This window comes from Mytilus galloprovincialis, chromosome 2, assembly GCF_965363235.1.
Source record: "Mytilus galloprovincialis chromosome 2, xbMytGall1.hap1.1, whole genome shotgun sequence".
Taxonomy (NCBI): Eukaryota; Metazoa; Mollusca; class Bivalvia; order Mytilida; family Mytilidae; genus Mytilus; species Mytilus galloprovincialis.
This window is the reverse complement of record NC_134839.1, coordinates 86,173,044-86,180,114: the sequence shown is the minus strand read 5'-3', so window position 1 is coordinate 86,180,114 and position 7,071 is coordinate 86,173,044. Positions and strand designations below refer to the sequence as shown.

The following is a 7,071-nucleotide window of genomic DNA, read 5'->3' as shown; positions in this document are numbered from 1 at the left end:
TGCAACACATTTGGAGTTGTATGTGTTCAAAAGTTATGACATCATTCGTTTTTTTGCACCAATAGTTACATTAATTTAAAATAGTTAAATGTCATTGGTCGTTACAAATAATAAAACCCATTGTCACTGTGTGCGTCATATTACGCTGAAAGACTCATTCTAAAATTATGTACCATATAATACATTGTACCTGTACTACTATATATAGATCTATTAGGCTTACTGTTTATATATGTATAATATAGTGTTCGTGGTGTAATACAAAAGATAACCATTATATAGACAAAGCTGCAGATAACATTATGACTTTCAACTCATCTATTATCATTTGGGTTTTAGCGGTTAATTCAGGTAGGTTAAAACAATATTAGCAAATTGTAACATTTTTATTTTTAAATTTCTGATTTATACTAAAAGTTTGCCGTGTATAAGTGGTATATTTGGAAGTATCTTTAAGACATCAAATAACATTTCACTCATAAGGTTTTACAACATATATGATAGGGAGAAAAGGACAACCCTGTCGTACTCTGTAACGGAAATAGTTATGATAATGAATAGATCTTTGATACAACTACAATATGCAGTTGTCACCAATAGACAAAAAATATTATTGTAATAAAAAAAAAACCGCACTTAAAGTGTACATTATTTTACTACAAAATCTTTTTTTCTTATTCTTTTTCAGTTTTGCGTATACAAGGCATACCTATAAAACATTCCAAGATGTACAGGAAGTTTATTTTGCCTCCATATGCTACAAGCATTCATCCGTTCATCTACACACCATTCATCAAACCCTTTCATTTTTTCCTTCCTATGTCTTACGGAAACAGACAAAATTGGATCAGATTTCTGACATTGACAGACACAGATAATGAATACCTCAAAAACAAAAGTCCAACCACTGTACCAATATTGCATACTACAGACAAACCATTGGAAAGAGCAGACCCACCCGTTATACATATACCGACACATCATACAACTCCTCGCATGGAGCCAATGGACATACCAATTCTTCCATTATAGGACTTTAGAACTCCTCTAATGGAGATACATCAAATTCAACGCAAATCGATAGAAGGAATACAAATACATTGGAGCTAAATTTAGGTTCTTATATCTAATGGCAGCTGGTGTTGCACTATCTGATGACGAGCAGTGGTCGAGTATTCTTCATAGACGATAGATAAAAACTGTTAGCGAAAGACGTTGACGACGATTCGCACGATGTTGTTACAAGCGAGTATTTCATGACGTTCCCCAACATAAGAACATTTTGACGTTGTTCCAAAAACCGTTTCAAGCGTTCAAGCTTATATTAGAAAAGTGAATTTGTTAATCTGATTTCGTTTTTTTTTTCTCAATTAAACTTGAATGTTCATTTACATGCAGAAATGGCCAGGCTTTCAGGTCCATAATTGAAAATTTTCATATACAGCGAAACCTGGCTAAACCGAATCCTGCATAAACCGGAAACCTGTATGAACCAAAAATGTTCTTAAGCACCGTCATATCAAATTGTATGAGTTGTCATGGAGAACCTGATAAAACCGAACATCGGCCAAAACTGAACATAATCTTAAGTCCCAAAAAGGTTCTGTTTAAACAGGTTTCACTGTAATATTATACTCTGTTTTTCTTTTGACGATTTGAAACCTGACTGTAGATAGACGACGTTACAAGCTATTTGCGATATATACATGCATATTTAAGTGGCAAAATTGACTCTGAGGAAACCAAACCTGTGCAAATTGTTAATTAAACATTCTTGATGATGAAGGGTGTAATACTGTATATTTTGATAAAAGTTAGCCCGAAAATAAAACCTATTACACCAAAGAACAAGCGACCTGTAGTTTATCATTGACATCATGTTTGTTGAATTTTGAGGTATAGAGTTTCCCATAAATTTGTCAGCATCCATATTGGAACCAACGGTGCACCTCTCATGGCCCCTTTTCTTGTTTTCATATGAGTCGGAGTTCCTTCAGATACTTGTAATATCAAAACAAGAAGATCAAAGAAGCTAGCTCATTTAATTTCGCATGTGAGTATATTGATGATGTTCTTCAAGTCCCATTAACAATCCAAACTTTTCTGATTTGATCCTATACCCTCCTGAACTAGAGATTAATGAAACCACATATATAGCCTCCTCCTTCTTATATCTAGACTATAATTTCGATACCGTGGCTCGTTATTCAGGTATGATACCACAACTTAGGTATTGGTTGCTGGAACTTTGTTAGTTTCTATTGTATTTCTTCACAACTGGCCTAGACTCGGGCCGATTGCGGCATGTACTGGTCTATAAAATTGTTAGATGCATATATTAATCTCAAGATGTTTTTATGAGATTCAATTTTATATTTTTAGTTACTGTCTCATTAATTCATATTTTAAATAAATCTTTCATTTCCATAAAGTGTTTTCATAATGACATTTAAGCAAAATTATATCTTTACAAACCTGATTTGAAACTCTTGTAAAAATACAAACATGGAGATCGGTTACTTAAAGTACATGTGTAACTCCAACAACACACATGTGCATCTGATATACATTTACAGAAAAGGTAACTTCCAGGTAAAAAGCGTGTGTATCATAGTATTTGGTTATGTGTAAAATGCATTTAAGGCCATGTATTGTAATAATAGCTCTGCAAGCTCTTCATTGTGAGTATTCTAAAAGTTTTATGTTTTGAACAAACTTGTTTTTGTTTGTAGATATAGTCTTAGTGTTGCTGAATGTCAATGAAGCATTATAGTTGGTTTAAAAACATTTATAAATTAGGAATGGGAATATCACATAACACCTCGAATTTTTATGGACACTGTTTCCAGATGGTTAACCGTTATGGAATATCTGTTTCTCAGATGACGACGGAAATATGCCAATTCCAATGGCCATAGCCACAATCCCATTCTCTTTTCTTCAAAAATTACATCATTATTGTATAATAATCTTATATGAGCAACACGACGGGTTCCACATGTGAAACAGGATCTGATTTACCCACCCTGAAGACCTGATATCCCCAGGCCTGAGTTAATAGCGTTTATGTTGATAAGCTTTTAGTTTTCTATGATAAGATTGGTAAAGTGTTGTTTGTCTTTCGGTCATGGCTATAAAAGTCTGTTTGTCACAGGTTTATGGATTTAAATATCCTTTTGGTATCTTCCGTCCATCCTACTAAGCTTGCGTCTACAAACTGTCAGTCATATCTTTGTAGCTTTATAAAATAGTGAATCTTACAAAGTGTTCAGTCTCTTGTAACCATTTTACATGAATTAGAATACAACAAACCAGTGTATCATTAGTTAGTTAAATGAAGGGACAAAAACGGCATCCCTGTGTCGAACAACCATTGTACAGACCGATTTGGTTTTGCATAACTTAATTTTGATTTGCAAGGATGTATGTTTTCATTCATTTCTGTTATATTACTATCATGTATTTATTCTGATTATACTTGGGTTATTACTCAGTAAGAGATTCAAAATGTTTGGAATCCAAACCGTAAAAAGAGAGAGAAAAAAAAAGGGAAAGTTATATGATTTAAGATAAGATTATCATGTTATACCGTAACATTATATTCAAGACACTGACCCGGTTTTGATACACTGGTAGTGCTATGAACAGTTATATCGATATTTTGTCAGTAATAATTGTACAAATACCATACTTCCTTCAAAATACCGAATACACTTATACTGTATTATCATATGTTCACGCACTCAAATATAATGAAATTCAACGCGACTGTCATATAAGTGAGAGGTTTAGCTAGCTATAAAAACAAGGTTTGATCCATCATTTTCTACTTATGGAAATGCTTGTACCAAGTCGGGAACACGACAGTTGTTTTCCATTCGTTAGATTGTGTGAGCTTTTGATTTTGACATTTTCTAAAGAACTTTATTTTTGAATTTCCCATGGAATTCGGTATTTTTGTTGTTTTACTTTTTCAAAAGACAAATATCGAAAACAAAACTAATTAGGAACACAAATGAACAAAATGTGTTTATAATTTAATGATTTGTTTATGATTTTTCTGTTTTATTTGCAGTCATAGGCAATGGTGCTGTAGCAATCAAACGGCCGAGTTTCGAGTCAATCAAATTACCCAGTATTCCGCCAATCAAGTTACCTAGTTTTCCGGCAATTAAACGTCCAATTCTTCCACTATTTAATAAACCTTTCAAACCAAGTTTCAAAACATCGGATAAACGAATAGACAAGATTACGACAAAGGTCACTGGTACATCACCGATGAAATCACTGTCTAACGCTGAAGAAGTCACTGGTATATTGCCGACGAAATCACTGTCTAACACTGAAGAAGTCACTGGTATATTACCGACGAAATCACTGTCTAACGCTGAAGAAGTCACTGGTATATTACCGACGAAATCACTGTTTAACGCTGAAGAATTCACTGGTATATTACCGATGAAATCACTGTTTAACGCTGAAGAAGTCACTGGTATATTACCGATGAAATCACTGTTTAACGCTGAAGAATTCACTGGTATATTACCGATGAAATCACTGTCTAACACTGAAGAAGTCACTGGTATATTACCGACGAAATCACTGTTTAACGCTGAAGAATTCACTGGTATATTACCGATGAAATCACTGTTTAACGCTGAAGAAGTCACTGGTATATTACCGATGAAATCACTGTTTAACGCTGAAGAATTCACTGGTATATTACCGATGAAATCACTGTCTAACACTGAAGAAGTCACTGGTATATTACCGATGAAATCACTGTCTAACACTGAAGTGGCTTTTTCATCATCTACATTAACAAGTACTCCTAAGTATTTACCCATGGTGGCGAATTTCATGTCAGTGATACCAACGTAGACAATTCTACTCCGATGCAGATTATGGATCACCCAGAACATGAAGGTATTGTGGACAAATTGTAACGGAAGAGATGTCACCACTGGCACATAGCATTTAGATAAATCGTTTTAAAATTTTTGATCAGTCGAACTGAAGAAACTTATATTACATTGAACCAAGTTTTACTTTATTAGCACTGGAACCAATCTACGTAAAAAATAGATATCTGATTTATTTAATCTACATATGATATAAGGAAATCAGAGATCTATATTTTAATTAGATTGTACTAGAACTTTTCAGATGTTCAATGTTGTGTCGTTGAATTTTCCGGAACTTTTACTATATCTAGAGAATTTTTTTTTATTAAACATAGATCTACGAGTAATTTTGTTAAACGTGCAAAATCAAAATTGCCTCTCATTAGAGATCTTCGTTTGGGTGGAACACTTGTATACCGGCTGAAAACAACTAATTATATCTACCATAATCATTTTTTAAGAGACAAGACAGAGAAATATTGTGGATCCGAACAGTGCAGCCTGTACAGTGACTTAAATTTGACTAATCAAACACATTTACTGTAACAAGATACGCATACTCTTTAAGATGACCATTATTCAGTTTTTATCCAGTATCTTCAAATTATATAGATGATAAATATAATACTTTTCAGTTAGTATACGGGTTTCATCACAAAAATAACGATAACATGTGCATGACTTTTTTAACCCCTTATCATTACACTGTGTCTAAAACCACACCGGCAAATGTGTTCGGACTCGATGGTATCTAACATCGGGCACAATGACGGAACATCAATAGACAGAAGAAAGATAGATTTCTCCTTATTTTCTTATTTTTTTCATGATATCAAAGAATATATATACATATACAACTATTTTCTATTGTGATATGCAATATTTTCTACAACTGTTCTATATTAACGGAGAAGTAGGTAAAAATGCATGTCAAAATGACGAATTGAGTGAACCTTGCCTCGAAATTGTTTAATTTCTCGTTAAATTGTTCACTTTGTACGGAAAGAAAGGTACGAGAAGATAGATACTGACCCGAAGATTGCATATTTAATTATTATGAGCATCTCATTACTTGTATTTCTGTGTATGGAACGAAAGAAAAGGGTCATGTCAAATTAAAATAAACCGGTTTCGTCAATGTTGTTTACTACAAAATCACCCGTTTTTTTTTTTGTTTTTTTTTTAAACAAACAAATTAATAAAAAGCAGCGTTGACACGGATCTGAACATTGTCTTTCGAGAATTTAAATATATACTTATTGTAAAGTAAACTTGGCGTGTTAAAATCTATTTTAAACAGGCACGTTTGGGCATAGGTAATTATGGTAATACACATTTTTTCCCTAATGAAAGGTGTATCCCTTATTTCACTTAACTTCAAACTAATTTTAAATTTGTCAAAGAGGGGAATTTTGTACCATAATTGGCAATAAACAGCTGCGCCATGACCGCATGATACGCCCGTCGTCTTATGAGTGAAGTTGTATGCAATAATCAGAAATAGTTTCTGAGATGGGGCGCACCATGTGAAAACCTGTATTTTTACAAAAAACTCAATAACTCTAAAATAAAAGTTTGAATCATCAACAAAAAGTATAGAGATCTTAAGATTAATATTAATAAGAAGTGAGTAAAATTTAAACAATAATCATAAATAGGTTTTGAGATACATCGCAATATGTGACCCCCCCCCCCCCCTTTTGTTTTACCAAAAAAAAAAATCAATCACTCTATTAAACCAAAATTTTAAACATCACTAAAAAGTAAACAGAAGTTTAAAAGATTTATATAACTAAGAAGTATGTAAAGTTTGCTGTAGTTATAATACTTCGTTTTTGAGATATGGCGCGACATGTTAAAAAACCCACATTCCTGTTTCACTTACATTTCCTGTAACTCAAAAAGATTTAATTTGATTTTCACTAAAAGGTTTACAGATCGTTTGACCATTATAAGAAATAGCTATGTTAAATTTTAAGAAATAAGATAAGCTGTCCTCAAGTTACGGTGCGACATATTTATGCTGGACAGACGGATAGACGGATTGATAGACGGACGGACGGACCGAACGACTGATAGATGGAGGAACAGACGGACAGACAGATGTATACAATAATACGTTCTGTCAAAATTGTGACGGGAGTGTAAAATCGCAAAGAAATGAAAA

General features: G+C 33.2%; 1 long non-coding RNA gene across 1 annotated transcript; it reads left to right on the top strand.

The window, feature by feature from the left end:
* Positions 1-261: 261 nt before the first annotated feature.
* On the top strand, positions 262-1,785 carry LOC143062447 (uncharacterized). Its single transcript, XR_012974757.1, has 2 exons — positions 262-351; positions 689-1,785. It is a non-coding gene; the product is annotated as an uncharacterized LOC143062447 (long non-coding RNA).
* Positions 1,786-7,071: the final 5,286 nt, after the last annotated feature.